Source organism: Dipodomys spectabilis, unplaced genomic scaffold (genome assembly GCF_019054845.1).
Source record: "Dipodomys spectabilis isolate Male_0828 unplaced genomic scaffold, ASM1905484v1 ptg000140l, whole genome shotgun sequence".
Taxonomy (NCBI): Eukaryota; Metazoa; Chordata; class Mammalia; order Rodentia; family Heteromyidae; genus Dipodomys; species Dipodomys spectabilis.
The window spans coordinates 9,407,955-9,435,932 of record NW_024870817.1 but is presented as its reverse complement, the minus strand read 5'-3'; the positions used below and the strand labels follow the sequence as shown (position 1 = coordinate 9,435,932).

The 27,978-nt window shown below is 37.9% G+C and overlaps 1 protein-coding gene across 1 annotated transcript in view; it reads right to left on the bottom strand.

The window, feature by feature from the left end:
• Positions 1-26,946, bottom strand: part of Mctp1 (multiple C2 and transmembrane domain containing 1) — a 415,812-nt gene extending 388,866 nt beyond the window's left edge. The window contains exon 1 of the mRNA XM_042690819.1: positions 26,872-26,946. The gene's annotated coding sequence lies outside the window, so the exon portion shown is untranslated. The remainder of the gene's footprint in view (positions 1-26,871) is intronic.
• Between the last annotated feature and the right edge of the window lie 1,032 nt (positions 26,947-27,978).

The window sequence follows — 27,978 nt, the reverse complement described above, 5'->3', positions numbered from 1 at the left end:
TGGGGAGGGTTGGGGGGAGAGAAAGTAGGAAAAAAATGAGGGAAGGGGTAACAACTTTGAGAGGAATTATACTTATTTCCTTACTTATGTAACTGTAACCTCTGTACATCACCTTGACAGTAAAAAAAAAAATTGCATTTCCTTGGAAAGACTTGGAAAAAATCATATTAAATGAAGTAAGCCAAACCCAAAGAAACACAGGATCTGTGGTTTCCCTCATTTGTAATAATTAATATATGCCTAGGAATAGTTCTAGCAGGGGTTCACAATAGCCCAATAGCTATGTACATATGACCACAGAAAATGATGCTAATCCAAATGAAAACAAGAGTTTTTCTTGTGGTTATTTTGTTTTTCTTTTGTTTTTCATTTTTAGTGTACTGCTTGCAGTTATTTCTTTTGTCTTTCTTTTTTTCTCCTCTGGTTTATTTCCTGTGGTTACAGTTTCTGATTTTGGTGCCTTTGTCTTGTATGTAACTTTATTTGATTCAGGAAAGGGAAGGAGAATCACAAAAATGGTGGGAGAAAGGGTGAACCAATGGAACAGTGATACTCATTTGACACCATGTTGGAAATGAACTTTACAACTTGGAGGGGAAGGGACAGTGGGAGAAAATGAGAGAGCGGGGTAATACTGTTTGAAAGAAATGTACTCATTACTTATATAACTATAACCCCTCTGTTATCACCTTTAGAATCCAATAAAAAATAAAAAATTAGAAACATTAAAAAATAAAAAAGTAGGAAGTGGCGCTGTAGCTCAAGTGGTAGCGTGTTCGCCATGAGCTGAAGAGCTGAGGAACAACACTCAGGCCCAGAGTTCAAGCCCCACGACCCACCAAAAAAAAATAAAAAAGTAGATACCTCCTCCTTTAAACTAAACTTCTGATATACTTAAAATAAACATTGGCAACTATAAACACTTGACTTTTTATTAAGAATAATACTTTGGGCAAGACACTTGTGGCTAATACATATAATTCTAGCTACTCTGAAAGCTGAGATTTAAGGATCACAATTCAAGGACAATCTTAGCAGAAAAAGTCCATGAGACTCATTTCTTCAATTATCCAGCCAAAAGTTGTAGAGGTGTGGCTTAAGTGGTAGACAGCTAGCTTTGAGCAGAAAAAGGCAAGTTAGACGGTAAGACCCTGAGTTCAGTACCAGCAGACACACACACACACACACACACACACACACACACACACACACACGCACGAATACTACACACACACACACGAATACTCGGTTTTAGTTCCCATCCAAGAACCATTTTCTTAGGAAATACAGCAATGCCACACAGCTAGCTCATAAGCAGACACTGAACAAGGGATGATACTTTCAGTTTTCTATTGTCTGTAAATAGTTCAATTATTGTTGTTTAATAGAATATATAGTTTGGTTATCAAAACAGAGCTCGTTCTACTAACAGTGTGACTTCTCTGATTTCAAACTTCAGCCTATCTACTTCATCATCACACCCACTTCCAATTTTCTCATTCTTTTCCTCTTCTTTATACTCATCTCCAAATCAAAAAGGCAATTTTAGCCAAGTGTTGGTGGCTCAACACCTGTAATCCTGGTTATTTTTATTTATTTATTTTTTTGGTCCGGTTGTGGGCCTGAACTCTGGGCGCTGTCCCTTAGCTCTTCAGCTCAAGGCTAGTGCTCTACCACTTGAGCCACAGCGCCGCTTCCGGCTTTTTTCTTTTTGCTTATGTGGTGCTGAGGAATCGAACCCAGGGCCTCAGGCATGCAAGGCAAGTGTTCTACCACTGAGCCACCTTCCCAGCCCTAATCCTGGTTATTTAGGAGGCCAAGATCTGAGGATCGTGGTTTGAAGCCACCTAGGCAGAAAACTCCATGAGACTCTTATCTCCAATTAACCAGAAAAAAGCCAGAAGCAGTGTTGTGGCTCAAGTGGTAGAGCTCTACCTTTGAGTAAAGAAGCTCTGGCACACTGCTCAGGCACTGAGTTCAAGCCCCAGGACAAGCCAAATAAAAAAAAGAAAGAAAAGCAATTTTAGAGATCTTAAATGATTAAGGCAATATTGCCATGTAGTAAAAGTATATTAAAACAAAATTACTTTTGATGTATTCTTACTGTCCTTCAGTGCTGTGCCCTAAAGCCATCAGCCTCAGCTTCCCACCTTCTTGCTAGGAAGCTGGGGTCCCCTAGTCCATGAAATATAGCAGGTCTGGTGTTCGTACATACAAGTGGCACACGTGGACGCAGCTGCTTATCTATCTGAAAATGCTCTGATGTCTGTTCTACTTAGTGCACTTATATGGAGTTTTAGGATCAGTGCAGTTTAATTTTCTGATTTTGAAAATCATGTAAATATTTCATTTAAAAATACATTTCCATAATTCTTTGTCTAAATTTGGTTCAGTCTAAGATGGGAGCTTCTCTATGTTCTCAGCGTAACCCTGCCTATGTTTTTGGCATGAATTATAATTCCCATGAAAGTGCTCCCATGGTCTGTCTGTTAAAGTATACATTATATTAATAACACTATATATGTATGGGAATATATATTATTGCATACGTAAATAAAGTCATTGAGCCCTCTGCTCCCCACCCCCACCCCCACACACAAACAAATGAAGACATACTCTATGCCATTATTTCCTAAGACATACGCTATCTGGAGATATTCCTGGTATCTTTTTTTTTTTTTTTTTTTTATTTTTTATTTTATTTTATTTGAAAACATACTGTACAGAGGGGTTACAATTACATGGGCAGGAAAATGCATACATTTCTTACCAAGCATTGCAGCCTCCTCCTTTGTTTACCCTTCACCTCCCTTCCCAGCCTCCCCCCACCCCCCCACCCAATCATACCCCCCCTCCCTCCCCCCCACCGACATTGTAAAGCTGGTTTTGACATGACATTTTGTACTTCTCATTGTTGCAACAGGTCCACCTGAATCCTTAAACGACTTGTTTGTCCCCGTCTCCTCCACATGTTATACTGACATCAAATATAGTGAAAGCAGGGGTTACACTGTGGGGGAGGGACATACAAAGCAACAAAGAAATAATATTATAAATGCGTTAGAAACACATGCATGAATGAAACAAAAACATTAAAATACATATTTGAGGGTTCGTTTTCCTAACATCACATTCTCTGACTTTTTCCGCTTGACTCATACCTATACTAGATATTGCAAATAAGGGAAACCATGGGACCTATGTTTCTTTGGGCCTGGCTTACTTCACTTAATATAATTTTTTCCAAGCCTTTCCATTTCCTAACAAATGGGGCAATGTCATTCTTTCTGATGGAGGCATAGAATTCCATTGTGTATATATACCACATCTTCTTGATCCATTCATCTACTGAGGGGCATCTGGGTTGGCTCCATATCTTAGCTATGGTAAATAATGCTGCAATAAACATAGTTGTGCTGGTAGCTTTAGTGTGGCCTGGTTTGTGGTCTTTTGGGTAAATGCCCAAAAGTGGGATTGCTGGGTCATTGGGGAGCTCTATATGGAGTCTTTTGAGGAACCTCCATACTGCTTTCCAAAGTGGTTGAACAAGTTTACATTCCCACCAACAATGAAGTAAGGTTCCTTTCTGTCCACATCCCCTCCAGCATCTGTTGTTGTTAGAGTTCTTGATTTTTGCTGTTCTAACTGGAGTGAGGTGATATCTCAATGTTGTTTTGATTTGCATTTCTTTTATGGCTAGGGATGTTGAACATTTCTTCATGTGTCTATTGGCCATCCTTCTTTCTTCTTCAGAGAAGCTTCTCTTTAGGTCTTTCGCCCACTTACTTATTGGGCAGTTGTTTCTTTGGGGATTTGTTGTTGGGTGGTTTAATTTTTTGAGTTCCAAGTATATTTTAGATATGAGACCCTTGTCTGTTGTATGGCTAGTAAAGATCTTCTCCCAATCCGTGGGCTTTCTATTGATCTTGCTAGCTATGTCATTTGCCCTGCAGAAGCTCTGCAACCTTATACAATCCCATTTGTCCAACCTTTCTTTGATTTGTTGTGTTTCCGGGTCTCTATTCAGAAAATTTCAGCCTGAGCCGAGGAGACCCAGGGTTTCTCCTATTCCATCCTGTAATGTTTTCAGAGTGTCTGCTTTGAGTTCAAGGTCTTTGATCCATTTGGAGTTGATTCTGGTGCAGGGTGATATATAAGGATCTAGCTTTAGTTTTCTACATGTAGTTAACCAGTTTTGCAAGCACCATTTACTGGAGAGGCTGTCTGTCTTCCATTCTATTGTTTTAGCTCCCTTATCGAAGATTAGATGGCTATAGGTCTGTAGGTTCATTTCTGGGTTTTCAATTCTATTCCATTGGTCCTGAGGTCTGTTCTTATGCCAATACCAAGCTGTTTTGATTACTATGGCTTTATAGTAGAGTTTGAAATTTGGTATTGATATTCCTCCAGCAGTGTTCTTTCCGTTGAGGAGCGTTTTTGCTATTCGGGGTCTTTTATTGTTCCATATGAATTTTTGGATTGCCTCTTCTATTTCCTTGAAGAATGAGGGTGGAATTTTGATAGGTATTGCGTTGAATTTGTAGATAGCCTTGGGAAGTATTGGCATTTTCACAATGTTAATCTTTCCAATCCAGGAGCATGGGAGGTTTTGCCATTTTTTAAGTTCTGTGTTGATTTCCTTTTTCAAGATTTTAAAGTTTTCATCATAGAGGTCCTTCACTTCTTTAGTTAAGTTAATTCCTAGGTATTTTATTTTTTGTGGGGCTATTACAAATGGAGTTGCTTTCCTAATTTCAGCCACACTTTTCTCATTGTTGGCATACAGAAAAGCCATGGATTTTTGGGGGTTAATTTTATAACCTGCTACTTTGCCAAAGTTTTGAATCAGCTTGAGTAATTTGGGAGTGGAGTCTATGGGATTCTTTAAATACAAGATCATGTCATCTGCAAAGAGGGAGAGTTTTATTTCTTCTTTCCCTATTTGGATCCCCTTTATGTCTGCATCTTGTCTTATTGCTGTAGCTAGGCATTCTAACACTAGATTGAAGAGAAGTGGAGAGAGTGGGCATCCTTGTCTTGTTCCTGAGTTAAGAGGAAATGGCTTTAGTTTTTCACCATTGAGTATAATGCTGGCTGTAGGTTTGTCATATACAGCCTTTATTGTACTGAGGAATGTTCCATGGATTCCTAATTTTTCCAAAACCTTCATCATAAAGGGGTGTTGGATCTTGTCGAATGCTTTTTCTGCGTCTATTGAGATAACCATGTGGTTCTTATTCTTGCTCCTGTTGATGTGATGAATAATATTAATTGATTTGCGTATATTGAACCAGCTTTGCATCCCTGAAATGAATCCTGTTTGATCGTGGTGTATGATTTTTTGGATGAATTGTTGAAGTCGGTTGGCCAAAATTTTGTTGAGAAGTTTTGCATCAATGTTCATCAAAGAAATGGGTCTATAGTTCTCTTTCTTTGATGAGTCCCTGCCTGGTTTTGGGATGAGGGTTATGATGGCTTCATAGAATGTGTTCGGTAGTGAGCTTTCTCTTTCAATTTCATTGAAGAGTTGGAGGAGAATTGGTGTGAGCTCTGCTTTGAAGGCCTTGTAAAATTCCGCTGTGAAACCATCTGGTCCTGGACTTTTCTTAGCTGGGAGGTCTCTTATTGCTGTTTCTATTTCAATGCTTGATATGGGCCTGTTAAGATAGTTTAACTCATCTTGGTTTAGTTTTGGCATGTCAATATTTGCTAGGAAGAGGTCCATTTCTGTCAAGTTCTCAAACTTATTAGCATACAGTTTTGAGAAGTATTCCCTTATAATGTTCTGAATCTTGGTTGTTTCCGTGGTGATGTTTCCATTCTCATCTCTGAGTTTATTAATTTGGATGTGTTCTCTTCTTTTTCTGATAAGATTTGCTAAGGGTCTGTCAATTTTGTTAAGTTTTTCGAAGAACCAACTCTTTGTTTCGTTGATTATTTCTATAGTTTTTTTGGATTCTAATTCATTTAATTCTGATTTAATTTTGATTATTTCTTTCTGTCTACTGGATTGGGGTTTATCTTGCTGCTCTTTTTCAAGGAGGTTTAGATGCGTCATTAAATTGCTAGTTTCAGATCTCTCCAATTTGTTGATGTAGGAGCTCAGAGCTATAAACTTGCCTCTGAGTACTGCCTTTGCTGTGTCCCAGAGGAGCTGGTAATTTGTGTGTTCATTTTTGTTGAATAGCATGAACATTTGAATTTCCTTTCTAATCTCTTCCATGACCCACTCATGATTCAGCAGTGTGTTGTTCAGCCTCCATGTGATACCGGACTTTCTTTGGTGGCTTTTGGTGTTGAGTTCTAATTTTATTCCCTTGTGGTCAGAGAGAATGCAAGGTATAACTTCAATGTTTCTGAATTTAGACAAGTTTGCTTTGTGGCCTAAAATGTGGTCTATTTTAGAAAACGTTCCATGTGCTGCTGAGAAAAACGTGTATTCTGATGCTGCTGGGTGAAATGTTCGGTAAATGTCTGTTAAGTCTAGTTGATCTATGCAGCTGTTTAGATCTGTGGTTTCTCTGTTGAGTTTTTGCCGAGTTGATCTATCTAGTGGGGAGAGTGGTGTGTTAAAATCCCCAACTATTAATGTCTTTGGGTCTATATGGGATTTGAGGGAAAGTAGTGTTTCTTTGATAAATTTGGGTGCTCCATTGTTTGGTGAATAGATATTTAGAATTGTAATATCCTCCTGAAGGAGAGATCCTTTAATTAGTATGTAGTGACCTTCTTTATCTCTTTTCACGAATTTTAATTTGAAGTCTATTTTATCTGATATTAGGATTGCAACTCCCGCCTGTTTATGCGGTCCGTTTGCTTGGTAGATTTTGTTCCAGCCTTTAACATTGAAAATGTGTTTGTTTTTACGGGCAAGATGTGACTCCTGCAGGCAGCAGATAGAAGGGTCTTGTTTTTTAATCCAACTAGACAGTCTATGTCGCTTAATTGGAGAGTTCAGTCCGTTAACATTAAGAGATAGGACTGAGAGGTATTTGGGAGTTCCTGCCATGTTATCTACCTTTTTGGGGGCTGTGAATACTGGGTTCTTCCTATGGTTCTTGGATTCTCAGTTTGGGTGCAGTTTCTTGGCCTTTATTGCGGTCTTGTTGGTTTTCTATGTGTAGGACATCTTTAAGAATCTTTTGTAGGGCTGGTTTGGTGGAGATGTATTGTTTCAATTTTTCTTTGCTATGGAAGGTTTTTATTTGGCCTTCGGTTATGAAGGAGAGTTTAGCTGGGTACAGTATTCTTGGTTGATAGTTGTTTGTTTTTAGGGCATGGCATACATCGTTCCAGGCTCTTCTTGCTTTGATTGTCTCTGCTGAGAAATCTGAGGTGATTCTAATTGGTTTCCCTTTATAAGTGATTACCCTTTTCTCTCTGACAGCTTTAAGGATCTTTTCCTTGTTCTGAGTTGATCCTGTGTGGATTATAATGTGGCGGTGGGATGTCCTATTCTGGTCTGGTCTATTTGGGGTTCTAAAGGCTTCTTGTGTCTGGACAGGCCTATCTTTTTGCATGTTTGGGAAGTTCTCTGCTAGGATCCTGTTAAACAAATTTCCTAGACCATTAACTTCTGTTTCTAGGTGCTCCTCTACACCCATTATCCTTAGATTAGGCCTTCTGATGGTGTCTTCCAGGTGTTGGATAGATCTATCATATTTCTTGGACTTGTCTTGGATGGTTGTATGTTCTTTCTCTATAATATCTAGGCTGTCTTCAATCCCTGAGATTCGATCTTCTGCATGGTCTAACCTGCTGTCAAGACTCTCTACTTTGTTTTTTATCTCTTTTCCTTCTAGTTGGTCAGTTTTGATGGCTTCAAGTTCTTTGTTGAAGCTCTGTTTTAGGTCTTGTATGAATTTCTTTACTTCCTTAATTTGGTGTTCAGTGTTTGTCCTCAAATCACTTAGTTGATTGGTTATGGTTTCTTTGGGCTCCCATTCCTTCTGTTGGGTTCCATTCAGCATTCCCTTTGTGGTCTCCCTGACTTCCTTCAGCTCTTTGTTAATGGATTCCATGAATGCCTTTAGTGATCTTTGTGTGTTCTCTACCTGGTTTTTCAATTCCTGTATTACTCTTTGATTAGCTTCCTCCCGTTCGTGGGATTCCTGCAGATCTCTTTGAGTGTTCTCAGCCTGCTCACGCTATTCCTCCCTTTCTCTTTGAGTATTCTCAAGTTGTTCACGCAAATCCTGTATCAGTTTTTGAGTAGCTTCCTCACGCTTATGATATTCCTGTATAAACTTCTGGGATGCCTCCTCTCTCTCCCTGTCACGCTCATACAGAGTCCTTTGTACATTGTCAAACTTTTCATTTATCATGTTTGCCAGCAGTGTTTGTAGAGCTGTTTGGGAACTCTCCTCTGGATTATTCATTATCTGTTCTAACCCCTGATTATCAAGATTGGGAATTGAGATACCCGAATTTGCCATTTTTCTTGTGTTTTTCCGGCTTACTCTGCCCATTTGAGATGAAGATAGCACCAGTTTTGTGCTAGAACACTATCTTAAGGCAACCATCAAGCAAAGTTTGCATTTGTACAGTCAATAGTCTACAGATACAATCTAGTTCAACAGATACATCTATTCGACATCAAACAACTATATGTTAAAGGACTTCGAACCGCAGAGAAGAATTTGGAAAACCAGAAATTATTAGGGTTAGGGAGAGATGTGGGTAAAAAATAGGAATAGATTGGTGTGGGGAGGCACAGGGAGAGTTAACTATGTCCTAATCACAGTGCAGGAAATAGGTTGGGTAGGATGCAAGTAGAGAGAGAGAGAGAAAGAAGAAAGGGAAAGGGGAATGAAAAGAGACCAGAAAAAAAAATAGAAACGTAAAAATTAATGTTATTTTAGAGATTAAAAGACCATCTATTTATAGAGGAATATGAATATGTTGAGAGAAAGGGAGGGACATAGAGGAGATGTGGAAAACTTTAAAAAAATGCTTAAAATATTATATAGGTATAAAGAGGTAGTACTGCTATTAATGAATTTAAGTCTCAGAGGTTTTGAATTGAGTAATAAGTTTGTGGGTTAAGTGTGTACACAATGGGGGGTAGGGTCTACTGGTTAACTATGGGTTTATCTGAGGATGTGCAGGACAAGAGTTAAGTCACATAAAGAAGAACAAAGAGGAAAAGATGGAAAGGATAGGAAAGTGAGAAGAAAAGATCAGAAGTTCAGTAGAGCTAGACAAAAAACAAAAAGATAATTAAGAATGAAAGAAAAAGAGAAAGAAGACAAGAAAAGAAAGGAAAACACACATTCACATATTCCTAAAATAAAAATTATAAGAGGAGAAAAGAAAAAAAAAAAAAGTTAATGGAAAACAATTATTTTTTCAGAAGAGGCAAAAATTAAAGATTAATAAAAGTTTTAGAAAAGCAAAAAAATTTTTTTTATATATATAAGGTAACAAAAAACGAAGAAAAAAAAAACAAAACAAAAAAAAAGAAAAAAAGAAAAGAAGAAGAAGAAAAAAAAAAAAAAGTCTTTGATTTTTTTTTTGGGGGGGGGGGAGGGGTGGGAAGAGTCCTGTATCTCCCTTTTGTCTGTAACCAGAGTGTGGTTGGAGTCTCTGGTCAGCTTGAGGTCCTGTGGCTTGATTGGTTTCTTAAGTCAGTTTGTTGGAACAGGCAGAAAAATGCTCTGCTTTACCCAAGATTTTGAGATTCCCCCTCCCAGGTTAGTTTACTGGGAGGGTGATCTGCTTTGAGAATCACAAAAGAGGGGGATGCAGTGATGAGGCTAGGTTCTGGGTAGAGTTGAGGCCTTTCAACAAACAGTAGCTTTTCCCTGGGGCTATTTTGTGAAAAAAACTCACAGCACCCAGCCTGGAGCCATTCTCAGGGTTTCTGTTTTTCAATTGATTGTGGTGGCTGCTAGAGGGAGGGGCAGCCTCTGGCTCTGGTTACCCGGTGAGGAGAGCCACTCCAATGGCTGGTGCCTGAGCTGGGTGACTTTTCCCTGGATGGAACTGAGTCTGTGAGGTCACTTCGCCGTTAAGTTCTTGTGACCTGCTAAATGACTCGTTTTATTCCAAGGCCTGAGCTGGAGCTAGCCGCTCCTCCGAGCTTTGTCGGTATCCAAGATGGAGATCACCGGTGCTGGGGGGGGAGGGGTGGCCTTCCCTCCTCTGCTCCCTGGGAAGGAGTGAGGAAGTGGGGCTACTCACGCCGAGTCTTGGATCCTGGGTCGTCTCTGGTCTGCAAAGTGCAGGATGAAGTTGTCCGCTCCTTGTCGGTTCTTGCTGGTGTTGAGTAGAATCCGCTCGCCCGCTGCATCTGGCTCCTTCGTCCCGGACTCTCTGTGTGAGCGCTCAGGTATGGCCGCGGCTGCGGTCGCCGCTGCGACCCTGCCGCCGCAGCAGCAGCTGCTGGCAGACGCTCAGATGTGTCTGCTTGGCTTCCCCTCTCTTGGCTAACTCTCTGTCCTGTGATGGCACACTTGGTGTGATTCTCTGGCTTGGGACTGTTCACTGGAACTCTGAAACTGTTTTCTATGCAAGAGCTTGTTCAGATTCCAGCTTCTCCTCCGCCATCTTCCCCGAACCCCTCTTCCTGGTATCTTGAACTGGGCTTGTTTGAAATTATATTTACCCCTGCCTCTCCTGCTTCACTTCCTCTCTACTACAAACCAACTTGCTTTTGTGCCTCCTTCCTATTGCCATTGAAAGGCTGTTGCCCAATCTAGGTAAATGGAGTTCATTCAGAACCTGTCTTTTGTCATTAATAGCCAATCCCCTATATACCTTTCATTCTTCTGGCTTAGGCTACTTTTCATCCTACACAATTCTGCCATATGGCTAATTTTCTGAATACGTGATTGCAGTTCATGTTTTTGTGGAAGTTTAAAAACATGTCTGAAACTGCTTATGAGGCTCCTAGGAGGTGAAGGCTATGTCTTCTTCATTTAAAGTTGAGTTGGCTTTTGTCTGTTTTGTCCAATGACAGAAGTGATCCCATGTCACTTCCAAGATTAGCTCCTAAGAGATTCTATGATCACTTTCTTGCTTGCTATAACAGCCTGTCTTGAATCTTCAGCTATCTGACTGCTTGGGAGCTGCTGTGCTTTGTGGAAGTCCAGCTGGCCTTAACAAAGAGACTCAGAATCTTGGCTGTCTGGCCTACCAGCACCTTCTCATGACTGTCATGTGTTTGTCCCACAATGATCCAGCTTCAGGATTCATATGAATACCAACTGCATGAAGGACTCCACTACAACATTGTAGGTAAATTATTCATGTCCTTGCTAGGCTTCTAAGTTACAGCCAATTTACTACATAGCAATAGCAACCAAAAGAGAATCAAGGAGTACTATAACAGAAATCTAAATTACTTGTGTCATTAAGTTTGGAGCAAATAGAAAGGAGAAGTTGACCAGCATTCCAGGAATGTCAGCAGAAGTTAGCTGGGGTCAGTTACAGACCTCAAGAAAGCTGTCAGGAAGGGCTCAAAGAAAAATTTCAAAAGACATCACCAGCTGCTGAGCATTGGAAGAAATGTATCCCTTAATATATCAAAGTAGAAAATCTGGCATCACTCACTTGTGATAATGTAGAAATTAGAAGTATACCAAATAGATTTGAATTCTGGTTAAGGATATCTTCATGTAGTTTTTGTTTTGGGTTTTAAATTCTATTAGTTATCTTACACCAAGATTTAAGGGGAAAGACATGGCCTTAATAATAAGGTATTAGGTATGTGCATGGTCCTGTGGGGAGGGCCAGATGAGAATCGTCCAGGAAAATCACTCATGCATTCTTGAGTCTTCAGAGTCAAAACTACAGAAAATGGTACTTTTAAGCTACTCCAGAGGTGGATATAAGGAGGATTGTAATTTGAAACCAGTCCAGGCAAAAAGTTAGCAAGACCCCACTTCAAAAAATAAGCTGGGCATTGTGGTTCACAGCTACGTAAGTCAACATAGATAGGAGGATCATGGTCTAAGGCCCGCTCCAGGCCACAAAATAAAAAAGCAAATAACAACAACGAACAACAATGTAAGACTTTATCTAAAAATCACTAACTAAAGCCAGAAATGCTGAAGGTATGGCTCAAGTAGTACAGCACATGCCAAACCAGCACAAGGCTCTGAGTTCAAACATGAATACTGAAAAAAAAAAAAAAAGAAAAAATAATAAGAGTAAAGAAGTTAGAATTTACTGGATTAAAAAAAATTTGTTTCTTATTCTCAGCCTCTCTAAATAGCAAACCTTTCAATTTAAGAAAGAGATTCAGGCTAAAGAAAATAATAACCCAGGGTGAAATTATAAAAAATTTTATTAAGACTTCAGAAAAATCTAAGTCAGCATCTCTTAAGGCTTTTAAGATAATGAACCTTGAAGAATCTAAAAAGTATACTCTCACAAATTCCTTCCTCTAAACAATATGTTTTTAACTATCTTAAAGATTTATCTCAATTTACTTCACATGGGCCTTAACCAGAGGACTGTCTTTGAGGATGTTGGACATGGACTCATAGAAAAACCCATCACGTTAAAAAGCACTAGTGCGTGCTAAGAGAGATAGGGACAACACATGATGAAAAGTAGACTTTGGACACATAACACACAAGGGCAATGAATTTGGTGCTCCTGTTTTTAAATGAAAGACAAAAGTTGACTAAGACCTAGAAACCAAAGGGTAGAAGCAAAAGCTGAAGAACAATGTTCAGCAGAAGATCAAAACACTGTTGAAAAAAATTCAGGACAGGAACCTGGGTAGATTAAAGGTGCCTCCTGCTTTCCTATGCTTGGTTAGTATAGAAGACTACCTTTGCCAAAGGCCACAAATATTTTTCCCATTCAGCTTGCTCCTTTCACAATTTGACGTGGTTATTCTTCCCAAAGGGAAAAATCTAGATTCCTTCCCTAAGTATGGATAAGATTATGACAATAATAGAAGTGAAGTTCTGTAACTTCTGAAGCAAGGTCATAAAAACTGGTAGAGATTCTATTTGGTGATCTTAAAATCTAGCCACCATACCGTAGGAAACTCAAGCAGCCAATGGAGAAAGATCACACTGGGGAAAAAAACTCAGAACCCAGCTCTCTCTTAATGGCTAATACCAATTAATGAGGTCCTGGGGCAGCCCATTTTAAACCATATTCAAGAGGGATGTCTAGTCCTCAACTGACTGGTACACAGAGCAAGATTAGGTATACATGGCAAACCCTGCCAAAACTGATGAGCAAAATGATCCATGTCATCTTACGTCAATAAGCTTTGGGCAACTGTGTAGCAGGAGAGAGTACTTTCACTGAATTTTGTCTTCCATTTTTCCCCATTATGTAGGAATTTTTAGAAGATAAATATGATCCAGTCATATTTCAGACCTTCCATTTTTTCATTTAAATTTCTACCGTGACATTGTAAGCACTTTGAAGTAAAAATGTTTTTTTTAACATTATACTAATAGTTAAAGTTTGTTATCACAGTTAATTATAAGATGTATATTTTGTCAATTACCTAATTAACAATACTTCTGATTTCCCTTTAAAAAATCCGAGATAGTATTTTAACTGCTACATGCTAAAATAATTTGTACTTACAAATTGGTAAACAACCCTGTTGAAAACATCCTATGACTAAGGAAATATGAAAAACTATCACATTTCTTCATAAACAGATACTGTTTTGCCTAAACTTTAATAACGATTTTAATATTGAAATATAAATTTAAATATAGTTCTGCTTTATCACATAAAAGTATAGAGTTAGAAGTAATTGCCAATATCCTGAGAATAATACTGCAATTATGGTTTATAATTACAATTAGAATTTTCTATTAAAATAAGGTATATTGTTTTCCTGAATATCCCATCATTGTTTCTGTTATATACAACCATTTCTGAACTCCTCTATAACATATTCTTGATGGGTTTGTGTGTGTGTGTGTGTGTGTGTGTGTGTGTGTGTGTGTTGTTTTAAATTTTCCTAGAGGTTACTTCTATCCCGAGACAACTATTTTCTCTTTTATTATTTGTGCTATATTTTTACAGCAGCCATTTCTCTAAGGAATTTGAGGTGCTTAGCACAAAGAGGTTTAAAGGGAGGGCTGTTTGTTTCAGCAAACACCTTCCTCACATTGCAAGAGCAAAGTCAGAAGCAAAAGATGAGAGTAAGCACCAGAGGAACAGCAGCAGAAGTCAGCAGGGTTAGTTTATTTCAGGCAGTGAGAATTTGGAAATTGTAAAAAAACAAAAAACAAAAAAAACCCACCATGTTCCACTCTGTTGTGCTACCTCATAGAAAAGATGGTGTCCTAGTCTTTCAAATCCTAGGTTGATCTCAAGATCTATTATCTCAGGCTATTCTACTTCTTCCCATATGGTAAGATGTGACTTATTCTTGATAACTGGTTAAAACTATGTGATGATAAGTGACTAAAAATTGAGGAATGCTCCTTGTTCACTGTACATTCTTCAGATTTGAGCATTCTATGGATTTCAGACTGCATGAAGTCAATGATTTAGCTCTATCTAAACCCAATAAGGAAATTAATTCATGTATCAGGTGAAGGACTAGTAAGTGGTGGTGAAATAAAGGCAAGCACCCTGGGCAGTGAGGAAAGATCTATGGGTGAAAAGGTTGGTTGGTGAGGAAAGGTGGTAAGTCTTAAGCATGTGGGGCATAAGATATTCTGAATGGGACCTGAAATTCCAACTAAAGACTATGGAGAAAATGATGTTTATCACCCACCTGATTTAGTGGGAAAGATATATTCCAAAACATCACATCTTCAGCAAAACAAAATTATTCAATATTCTCATTGCAGAAAATTTTCTTGAGAGAAACCTGAGTCTTAAAAGTAGTGAAGGAAAAGGAAAAAAGACACGGAGAGCACGTGAATCATGAGAGCAAAACAAGAGGAATGGAGAAGCAAAGGGTTGCTTCAAAATGTGCTCGAGATAATGTGTCTGCTTAAAAAATTTTCCATAAATGGAAGAAGCTCAAATTCACACAGTATTCTGAAGTACAGAAGCTTTTTGAAACTTACAGAGCTACATATAAATGGGAGCTGTTACTTCAGGAACAAAAGCTAGATACCATAAAAGGCCTGAAATATCTCTTCTTAAAAAGGGCAGCATTTTAATTATGTAAAGTCTTTTCATGAATATTGAATGGATCAAAGAAAGAATAAGATGAATTTTCAAAATAGTGTCTTAATACAGTGAGTATTAAACCATGCTGAAATATATGTATGTGTATGTATATATATATATATATTCATTATATGTAATGTGCAATATTGATCTAGATAGCTTAATGGGAGCCAGAGTTACACAACTTTGTGATTTCGTTTATTCAGCTTCCTGGTGCTTTAAGGAATTATATTTGATTACTTCTCCAGTAGACTGATGTAGGATCCTACCATGAGAATTAATCTTTTTTCTAATTTTTTTTTGTGCAGGTCCTGGGGCTTGAATGCAGGGTCTGGTCACAGTCCCTGTGTTTCTTTTGCTCAAGGCTGGCACTCTCCACTTGAGCCATAGAGCCACTTTTGTCTTTTTCTGGGTACTTTATTGGAGTTTCACAAACTTTTCTGCCTGCACTGGCTTCAAACTGCAATTCTCAGATCTCAGCTTCCTGCGTAGCTAAGATTACAGGTCTGAACCACTAATACCTGGCAAGAAGGAATGTTTTTTAATGGCTCCTTTTCTTGATTACATCACCAATCAATGCTTAATTGTACATTCTAAAGAAGTTATAAAAATTTAGATAAGAAAATAAGTATTGCCTGTAATATCATTTTTACAAGTACCCCTAGAAGCTCTGGTACCCAAACCTAAACATATTGGTTACCTTTTTCTCTGTTTGCTTTAGCTGACTTTGATCCATTGCCTACATTTTAATGCATGTGTTCTTGAGACATTTTCCCCAACTTATATTTTACATTAGGAATATTAATCCTTAATCTGTATGCAACCTACATTTGTCATTTCTTTCACTTTTTCTTTTAGTATTTTCTGGTATATATAAAGCTACTGAATTTTCACATTATCAAAATTTGTAAATATTTATTTTTCTTCATGACTCTTTTGTGTTAATAAATGTATTTCAGCTAGATATTTATTTATAGTTACTTATGCTTGCCACCTCTCCAATGCTATGAGAAAATACATGGGAAAAATCAACCAAAAAGAAGAGAAGCTTATTGGTCTGGAGTTTCAGGTAGTTCAGACCCAATTACTATGCCCAGTTGCTTTTAGTTCTGAGTCCAAATGACCATGTCAAAAGCATATGGAATAAAGCTCCTTACCTTGCCACATATAGAAAGCAAAGAGAAGAAGAAGAGGCAAGGGACAGATGACTATATCCTTCAAGGATATATCTACTTCTTCCAACAAGGCCTCACAAAAGTACTGTTTCCACCACTTCCCAACAGTCCTTTAAGTTCGGAATCCATAATGGATTAATCCGTTCGTGAGGCGAGAGCACTCATGACTCAATCACTTTCCAAAGGCCACACCGCTGAACACTGCTGTATTAAGAATCAAGGCTTCAACACATGAGCTTTCGAAGGCACATTTAAGATCCAAACCACATCCTTCCTTGAATGAAGCTTTTGTGGGACTGAGTTCTAGGAACTTGATCTTCTGCTTTCTTTAGAATATCTGCACTCACTAGTCCTGACACTTCTGCTTCTGTTTCTGTGTGCTCTCACACAGCTGACATACTTGAGAAGCTTCTAACTCCCACAGACAGTAATGTCATTTCACCACTGCATAGTCTGGAAATGAAATCAGATCAATTCAAAATATCAAATCAACTCATTAGAGGTGAAAGCAAAACAAAACCAACCATTCTGGAATTCAAATTGATACCAAAACAAATCCTTAAACAACAACAACAACAACAACAACTTAGCTTCTCAGATAATTCCCACAGCCACAAAGACAAAACACTTATTTCAAGTATTTCCACCAACAGAAACCAAGCATTTCTAAGTAAATATCTGATTCTAGGTTGTATGCAAAGGAAATATATGTGTTTGAAGATGACATGTCAAAAAGCAATAGTGATGATGCCATTAGAGTATATAATCAAGAGCTGGGATATAGCTTGGTGTTAGATGTACTTGCATGGCAAGTGCGATCCTGGGTTCACCACTCCTGTCATTGTAAAATAAAGCAAAGAAAAACAAACAAGCAATAAGAATAAATAATCTAGCCTGAACAGACATATGTTAGAAACTCTCTTTACATATCTATATGTATATGTATATCTATATCTATATGAGTCCATACTGGTATTTGAGAGAAAAAAAAGAGAGAAGGTCACTTCATGTTGCAAAAACAATTTTGCTAAATAAACATAAAGCAAGCAGCAGAACTCAGGTTTTATTTATTTGTGTGTGTATGTGGGTGTGCATGCGTGTGTGTGTGTGTCTGTCTACATGTACTAGTAGGGGGTCTTGAACTCAGGGCCTCATGCTCTCACTCAGCTTTTTCACTCGTGGCTGGATATCTACCATTTGAGCCGTACCTTCAGTTCTTTAATTAACTAGACATAAGAATCTCTCAAATTTATTTACCCTATGATTTCAGCCTTTTGAGTGGCTAAGATTATACATGTGAACCGCTGGCATTCAGCTCAAATTTTTAAAAAATCAACATTAAACAGAAAGTCCATTTCTAATATATTTGCATGAGACTTTAAAAATTGTGTGTATTGAGACAAAAACCATAGATAGTAGGTCAAAATAGATAGTACTTCCTGTTGAGATATGAATTAGCATATACAGGATAAAAAACATCTTGCTACTATTTGGTTGAGTTGGGTAAAGACCAGATGGCATATAAACAGACTTTACTCTCCGCCACAGTAACCAACAACCTTCATATGTTAATGTTTTGTGCTTGGTACAATAACCCTAGTGTAGATTCTGAGTCAAAATTTGGGCTACAGTACCTGTAATAATGGTGGCAGTAAGTATGCCTAGAGCTAGGTAGTCTGCACATGAAGTTAACATGACAAAGAGAAAGGATGTACAGAGCCCCATTCAAACTTCATGGGTCAGACTTTCATTTCCAGTCCCTTGTGGGAAATACACTGTGCTGGCCACAGAAAGGAGGAAATGGAGACCCTGAATTATTTACCAGCAGTGTAAGGACTTAACAAAAGGATACTCTGTCAAAGACTAAATAAATAGCTTGGTGGTTTTTAATGTCAGGTGATTGATGGAAAACAAAACTATTCTTTGTGGTATTTTATCACTAGATCACATACTCTCTTAAAGCAGGGAGTGTGCTTTATTTTTTTCTCATGATGTTTGGGAAATTGTAAACACTGACACAACCTTTTACTCTTCTGAGTGTTCACACATAGGCAGTATGTCTTTGCATTTGCCCCTGTTAAGAAGTGAATTTTCCTTCCCTTTGAACAGAAGCGGTTCTCTGACTGGTTTTGAATTACAGCACACATCTCAATTAATGCTGTGCTAGTTTGAAGCATGGTCTCAAGAGGCCTTTAAGCACTTGCAGATTTTCTGGTGTGAAAAGGCCCAGGCAGGCCAGCTGGAGCACAAGAAACCATTTTCATCAGAGGCAAGTGACAGAAACCATTCCCATCTAGCAGGCCTCAGCTGACCCAACAGCAAAATGCAGATGCCTAAGTGCACAAGCCAACATCAGGGACAAACTCAGCTCAGCCCAGCCACAATGCCAACTTGAATTATGGGCTAAACAAATGGCTGTTGTTTTAAGCCACAAACTTCAGGAGTGGTTTATTTCATAGCAAAAGTGAACAGACACACCATCATCTCTGGTGACTACTGGGCATTTACAAGGTATACTCCAACCAAAAGCCAGATAAATCGTCAACAAGAGATGAATCCACCAAATATAATTTCCCTTGTATATCAGTGCTTGCTGTGTACTAGGATTGAGAGTGATGACAGCAGCTCTGGGGCTAGCACAAGAGAAAACAATTTGATGCTATTCACACAAAGCATGGTAACAATTCGTAAGAGTGGTGTGTTTAGAATAATGGGAGAGATGCCCAGCACCCACAACAAGGCCAGAGGAAGTTCTTCAGGAGGGGACAGGTTGGCAAAATCTTTTTTATAAATATATTTTTATTGTAAAAATGCTGTACAGAGGGGTTACAGTTACATGAGCAAGGTAATGAGTACATTTCCTCAAGCATTGTTACCTCCTCCTTTGTTTTTCCCTTACCCACCCAAATAGCAATATCAGCTAGATGAGTAGGGGGTGAAAGTGTGTATAGACATGGAGGAGTGCTACCAATGAAATTGCTTGGGAAAATGAGACTGGAATAGGATGGAGATAGCATTATCTTTACTTAGGAGTCTTTGTACTTATACTTACCACCTATATGAGCCTCAGCAAATCACTAAGTCTTAGCTTAAATACCAGCAAAAGGAGATGAATAGTATTTAGTTCAGAGTTCCACTGAGAACTAAATAATATATGCAAAGTGCTAGCATATGCCATCATCTAATATGCCTATAATAATAAGCATGTCTTTTGACTTTTGCTTTTTTGTTTCCTTGGATTTAAAAGTATTTCAACAAAGCTGGACAGTAGTGGCTCAGGCCTGTCTGTAATCCTAGCTACTCAGGAAGCTGAGATCTGAGGGTTGTGGTTCAAAGCCAGTCCAGGCAGGAAAGTATATGAGACTCTCATTTCCAATTAACAAGAAAAAAGCCAGAAAAGTAGAGCCGTGGCTATAGTGGCAGAGTACTGTGAGCATAAAAGCTCAAGAATAGCACTTAAGCCCTGAGTTAAAGCCCCAGGTCCACACACACACACACACACACACACACACACACACACACACACACACACACACACACACACACACACACACACACACACACACACACACACACACACACACACACACATTTATAAGAATTTAAACAATGCCTAATGATAGCAATTGCTAACATGATAAATTCATATGAATACATGAATGTACAGATGTATATGCATAAACCTATATAGATATACACACTTTCAAAAGAAGCAAATTCTACTTATTTGTGTATCTGTTTATTGGCAGTTTGAACTCACACTTGCTAGGAAGTTGTTGTATCTCTGGAGCTATGGCCTCATCCCCAAAACAAATTCTTTGTGTAACAGGGGTTGGGGGTGTGCTTGGGCTTGAACTTAAGCCCTAGGCCACAGCTCTACTTCCCACCTTTTGGTATTTAGTTGGAGATAAATCTCACATCCTTTCCTGCCTAGAATGGCTATGAACCAAAGTCATCAGATCTCAGCCTACTAAGCAGCTAGGGTTATAGGTATGAGCCACTGGCACCTGGCTTTCAAGAATGAATTTTTAATTTTTATATTCTGTGTTTCAGTAACAAATTAGAGTAGTCTTACTGCTGTTTGTATTGTTTACTTTGGAGTGATAGAGTTTGAACTCAGGGCCATACTTATAAGGAAAGCATCTCTCTCTCTCTCTCTCTCTCTCTCTCCCCCCCCCCCCCCACTAGGGCTTGAAGTCAGGGCCTAGGTGCAGTCCCTGATTTTATGCACTCAAAGGCTAGCATTCTACCACTTGAGCCACAGCTCTACTTCTATCTTTTCAATAGTTACTTGGAGATCAGAGTCTCATAAACTTTCCTGCCCAGGCTTTTAATCACAATCTTCAGATCTAGACCTAGTAGCTAGGATTATAGGCATGAGGTTCATATGGAAGTTTTTTTAATGCATAAATAAATATTTTTTCCTAAGCAGAAGGAACAGCATTTAGAATTAGCATTTAGACCTCGTTTAGAATTAGAAGTCTTCTTAGAAAACCATCTATTAAAACTTGATATTTAAGTAGGCATGAAATGACACTATTTCATTTTTCAACAATATTTTAATTGCCTTCTAAATCTCAACACTTTTCCATTATTTAGGATTCCAAGTAAAAAGACCCAGGTCGTACTGTCAGTGGTTTCCAAGCTAGTCATCAAGCCAGCCCTGGTGGCAACTTCCTACAACTCAATATTCCATGTTATAACAAAGGAAAAGGTCCGATTCTATGAGCATAATCTATTAGAAACACTTGTTCCGTGAGAAAGGAAGGAACAGGAAAGTTAAGGACAACATTTAAAAAAGGTAAGACATGGGGCTGGGAAGGCGACAGGGGTAGAGTGCTTGCCTAGCATGCATGAAGCTCTGGGTTCGATTCCTCACTACCACATAAATAGGAAAAGCCAGAAGTAGAGCTGTGGCTCAAGTGGTAAAGTGCTAGCCTTGAGCAAAATAAGCTTAGGGGCAGTGCCCAGACCCTGAGTTCAGGCCCCTGGACTGGCAAAAAAAAAAAAAAAAAAAAAAAGGTAAGACATGAATGGTACACTGAAGAAAATAGAACCTAGTGCCTGTCCATTCCTGTGATCTCCAGTTTCTCTATACCACACTGTTTCCTACATCTTCTCCATCATATGAGAGTGCCAGTTCTACTCCTCCACCTATTGCCCATAATTATCAAGATGAACTCTTTGGGTGCCATTTATAAAGGGAATAATACAATTCCATACATAGCAAAATTAAATCTTATACTCTGTATCTTTGATCATACCTTCCCCAAGTCCCAGAAGTAAAATTTAATAAATTTTTCTATTGCTAAATGGGCCTCAAAGTAACTCTTTAAACTCAGTAGTTAACCAACTACACAGCTTAGCAAAAATCCAGGCTGATTTTGCACTCTTGTTGCTCTCAATTTCCTAGATTTGAAGTTTTGTTCAATATTTCAGAATCCAAGTTTATAAAATGTGAATTTTAAGAAAAATGGAAGTTTATGGTAAAAGCTTTTAAAAGTTAAAATTTAACATGAAAATTGTCAAGTAGTTCTTTCTACCATACATATGCTTATACTCAGTTTTACAAGAGCAACCTCTGACCTCCTACAGTTGTAAACAACCATCATGATGTTATAGTGACTTCTTACCAGAGAACTTCCCTGTCACTTCATAATTTTTATGTTTACAGGCATTTATACCACAATGTGGGAAAGTTTCCACCTTCAACAACTAATGCTCCTTGCAGGAATTTTAAAGCCTCTAACCTACCAACGGGTAGATTAGATCCACAGGTGAGATTAATTTTCAAATAATCTTTCCTAAAGATTGAAATCACTTACATTTTTTTAAGTATAGCGCTACACAGTCAAATGGCCTATTTAATGGAACCCCAGGTGATGCTAAAAGATTTGCTAACATTATAACAATGAGATGTACAAGACACTATGTTGAAAACAAACTTTATAACTTGGGGAGGGAAGGAGGAATTGGGGAGGTGGAGAGAGAAGGGATGGTAGGAGAAATATAAAGGAGGAGGTAACATTGCTCCATAGGAAATGTACTCATTACCTTACTCGTGTAACTATAACCCCTCTGTACAGTATTCTTACAATAAAAAAAAAGATCTGCGAAAAGTAGTCTCATGACAGTCCACAGTCTGGTATATAGTTAGTGTAATTCTCATGCTCAGGAAGGTCTCAGGAAATGAGAGCTACTTCAGTGGCTTGTGACATTACTAAACTATAGATGTGTAATCTGAACTCAGGAAGCCTAGCTCATCTGTGATCTTAGCCACCACGTCATATGCCTCACTACCTCTGAGGGCATTACCATGATACTTGAACAACATAGGAAGAGGTTAATATTTGTATTGATTGATTATTTTGTGTGTAGATATAGAAACAAGTGTGTATATTTAAATCCATGATATATTTATGAGTACTGGATTCATATATACTTGTTATAAATGTGCTGCTGGTTTATCAATGAAGCAACAAAGAAGGAGGAAATAATATAGGTATATTAAGAAATTAAAAGAAAAGAAAAACTTCTGACACATTTTTGTCATTTACTTGGTTTTGATGATTTGACATAGGATGACTGCAAATGTAATACACAAGTGATAATACTATATTGCATCTTTCATGGAGAAATATAATATTGTGTTAAGATGAAATTTTGTAGACTCAAGTGTCCTTTAGGAAATCTGGAAAAAAATAATGGTAATAGCAGTGCTGACTAGTAAGGGATGAGAAGACTACTTCATTCCTTAACAGCCATTCAGAGTTGCATATTTAACATCATATCCTCATATATGTCTTGCTTAATCCATATATGCATTTAAAGGATAAATGAAAGTTTACCATTCAGAATTTATAGCAAAATTCTGTGGCTAGTATATGAAAATATACTAGTGAAAATCTTTTTTGTCCAAAGTATTGTTTCAATTTGTATGTGACTGCTCAGAAAACTAATTTTTTTGTTAAAAAATCAAATTGTTATATATTTTGTTATCACTGTATATATTGTACTTAGGAAAAGCTAATTCATGCACAAATAGTTACTGATATAAAAGCCTTCCAAATGAATAAAATATGCATAATATTTAATAATGGAAAAATAATGATCAATATTCAATCAACATCTCAATAAAAACAAGTTTATTAGACAAGGGCTGTACCACTAAGTCACCACATCCTCAGCTCTTAAGTTTATTAGAATATTTACTGAAATTGTATTATCTTTTGCGATAGCAGAACCCTGTTCACTAGTTTTCTTAGTCAGTGTATTTTCTTCAGATTTTTACAGATGCACACAGAATCAATGTCACCAAAATTTAATATCCCAGATGGAACTGAGGTTCCCAGACAACTTTCAGGACATCTTACATTTACAACCTAAGAGGTAAGGAGGAAGGCCTGCTGTTTTGTTTAAAGGGTTTTGAAAGGTACAACTTTTGGTGGGTCAGATCTTATAAACATAAATCAGTAGCTTGAAATACACAGTGTTAACTCAGTAATAGATTCTCACAGAACTTTCAATCATTATTAAGATTTTGTCTTCTCTTGGGGAACTCTGGGATGCACAGACATCATATGGGATCACCAGGCACTGGTGCCTCACACCTGTACTTCTAGCTATTCAGGAGGCTGAGATCTGAACATCACAACTGAAATCTAGGGCAGGCAGGAAAATCCATAAGACTCAATGCCAATTAGTAACCAAACAGCCAAAAGTGGTAGAGTATTATCCTTGCACAAAAAGTTCATGAATAGCACCCGGCCCTGAATTCAAGTCCCAGGTCTTGTATACACACATGAGCATGAACATGCATACATACATACACATGCACACACGCGCGTGCACACACATACACACACACACACACACACACACACACACAGAACAATTTGCATGTGAGCATTCATAACCCAAAAAAGTATTTAGCAAAGGAACTTTTACCTAGGAACTTTTACCACCTCTCCAGAAGACTTAGGAATGGATTCAGAAAAAAAAAATGATGTCATATCTTTGTAACATCACTGTACTTTAGGCACTCCTCTTGATAGGAATGGAACTTTTAGGAAGCTTCATGAACTTATCTTTCAAGAGTACACCAGGGGTCTGGGGAGCACTGTTGAGGGGAAAAATCCATTCCTAGGGGAGCTCCATTAGGAGGAGCAGAAAGGAACGTTAGGCCAGATAGACTGCTGCAAGGTATCCATTAGAGCATGATTCATTATTAAGAGAAAGGAATTTAGTCTCTGGTGGACACATAATACAGGACAAATGCAATTAAGCTTTTCACTATTCTTTACACTAAGGAGATAAAATACAATTTTCTCATCATTTCTTACAGATTTAGGGGCCAAGAAACTATAAGAAGAAGCTTTAATCTGTTGCTGAGCTCCTAAACACCAGTCTCACAGGAACAAAAAGCTCAAGGGAAGGAAGTTAATTTCATTTTCAAAGCTTCAGTCAATTTGGCTTTTGTTGTCTGATGCCAAGTGCTGCCAGGTGTTATTTCATAATATTCCCCTAAGGGAATATCTTTCTGGGGAACCTGCACTTCACATTCTTAGAGCAAATGATCTGGGTAAGCTGACCACAGATAAGCTGATCCTATCTGGGAATATACTTCTCTCTTTCTCAAAAGTACAGGTTCAGGAATGGTGAGGTCACCTGAGATAGGCCACTGGAATGAAAAGAATCAGACAAGAACTTGTACTGAAGCCATCAGCAGAGACCCTTCTCTTCTGGAGCAGGCCATCTGTCAGAAAAACAAAAGTCTGAAGCTACTGACTGGCAGTATTCTTTGTGTCTATACACATGGAGCCCTCCGGCCCGAGGACAGCAGAGTCCAGAGCAGAGAAAGGACAAAGGAGAAGCACAATGTTCTTAGGATAATGGAAAGAACCTTGATTCCTATTGAGTCTGAAACCAGTTGTATCACAGAAATTTTTCAGCTATTGAGCCAATGAATTCCTGTTTTGCTCATGCTAGCTTGTGGTAGCTTTCCTATTATTTGACAACCACAGCATTTTGACTGACTTGCCTGTATTTCCAATTACTTCAACAAAGATTGATGGAGGACTACCAAAAGCTGGCATTAGGTTCTGGAGCTTTCAAACAGAATGAAATGGAGTTGATGACCTCATGAGAGTACTATGCTCAGCAGTAAACTTTCAGGCTAGCTGGCCATGTGCTGTTTTGAAGTTGCAGTTCATGGATGTCTACATCAACCCTGTCTCACTGGACCAGAACAGTCATTTTGAAGGGCAAGCCAAGGGAAAAATACTCAATTAGTAAGCCTGCTTAAAAAAATAAACCTGGCTATATGTGTTCAGAACAAGAAGCAAACAACAAAATTGTCTTTGAGAAGCAGAATGTTTCTAGAACAGAATAGTAAATGGTTTATTCAAAGCCTACTATACTGAAAATAACAATGTGGAAAAATTAACTAATGCTAAATTGCAGTAGTACTAATTATGATGGAGATAAATGACTCCAGAGACAGAATGAAACCATGAAACAGAAGTATACAAGGACTTAGGAGTATACCTAGGTAGTTTTATATTCTGGATAATTTACCTCGATATGATTTATCAGTACTCATCTTAAATCTAAAAATACACCAAGATACAGCTCACTTTTCCAAATGCACGTAGATTCACTTAGTTCATACTATGAATCATGGACTCTGGAGGACCCAGAATTAAACTGCCTCAGGATATTTGCTCTTAATAAGTGAAGAATTACATAGCAATGCCCTTGATAAACAAGATATGTCAAAAAAGACATTTTCTCCAAAAAAAAAAGACATTTTCTAAAATAAGATGTGTCCAAAAGAGACATTTTCCCCAAGTCTCAAACTGGTATTATTCATTATTCACCATTTGTAATAAAAATATGAGCAAAATACTTGATATCACACACGAAAATGTCATGACATACAAAACCTATGGTTTATATAAATAAACTAATAAAGAAAATAAATGTATTAAGTATTAAAAAGTAACACCTTATTACAAACTCTACTAAAGTAAATCACTAGTAGAAAAGAAATAAGTATTTGCATATAGATGTTTTAGAATTCAATCTAGTAAAATACTAAGTCTGTAAAGTAAGAGAAGAAGTAAGGCCAAGAAGTAAATGAACTTCAGCTTCAGCCCCTACTTTTCTGAGTCTCTTGCTGTTATCCTGCCACTCTTTAGGTACCCAAAGTCCCCAAGCCCCATCAATCTGGAATGATTTTCAAATTCTAAAAATAATTCTCTCCTTTTATCCAAGTACTGACCACTTACAAATCGTAGGTAGAAGAATCATATGTTTGCATATAGTTTAAAAAGTCATTTTCTTTAGGTAATATGGGAACACTTCAGTGTATTGAGTCTTACTATTCCATAGCAATGTGACTTAAGGGAATGTGGGGATTTAATTACCAATACCAAAATTAAACCAGGGTGAGGTACCCATGAAGCAATCTGTCTGTGGATGATAGTTAAGATAAGAAATCTATGTTCTATAGATCTCCTCAGTCCTATATGCCAAGACTTTCCTTTCCCCACATCTTCCTAGCAACATGAACAGAGCTTACCTCAGTTTCTAAAAAGACATTTTGTCACTATCCTTGCTGTTCCAGGTAAAGCTAGGATAGCAGCCAGCCCATGAGGAGGATTATACAGAAATGGAGTCAGGGAAGCTCCTTCCCGCTTGATTCTAGGCCTTTATGCACCTCACTGTGACCACACAAAGTAACTTCCCGCAAAACGTTAATGATTAATAACCACCTTAATGGGCTCAAACATGAGCCAGTATACATATTTAAAAAGGTAACTGCAAAGTGGAAGGAATGGAATGTTACAATGGATACCAAAGGTGTGGTTATTTTTTAAACTATTTAGATCAATAAAGAATTCCTCTAGTTCAATCAATTCCATAGCATTTATTCCAACTACTATACTGGAAATCAGGCCTTGCTAACAACTAATCATCCATAGCCAGGTATCCTTTGTATTATCTGATACTATGAACCAATAGTGCATAATATCTACCAATATTCATATCCAACAGATTCCAATATGCTTTTGCAAAGAGATCTTAGCATGAAAAAACACCAAAGAAACAACATAAACTTGAAAGGATGAAGATTAAGTAAAGTATGGGGCAATAATAGATCACTACCTATTGTTCAGCATCTATTATATACCAGGTGCTATATTTTAAATTAAAATGATAATATGCCTCCCAACAAAATCACAAAAGAAATGTGGCACTGAAGAGAAATACAATTGTTTTCATTGTGACAGTCAATATCTGTCTACAAAGGTAGCTGATGGGTGGATTCCATGCATTTACCAGTTAGTCTAGAGTCTGGTCTTGTCTCCAGCCAAGGTCAATGATATGTTTTGGGTTGTTGTTGTCGTTTTTTTAACAGAAGACTAAACTACAGACTGTCCAGAGTTCAAGGACTTAATTCTCAACACAGTCCTGTCCACTTGGGGTTTTTCTCTAACACCAGAAAAACAAAACTGTATTTCCCATTGCAGCAAGATATGCCCTGTAAATAAAAGGCAGAATATAATGTAAAGAGAAGTCAACACAGAATTTGAGAGGAACAAAAACTTCCCAGACTGACATATTTAAAAATTATCTGAATATCAGCTCTTAGAAGATAGGAACTTATTTTGCTCATTATGTGATC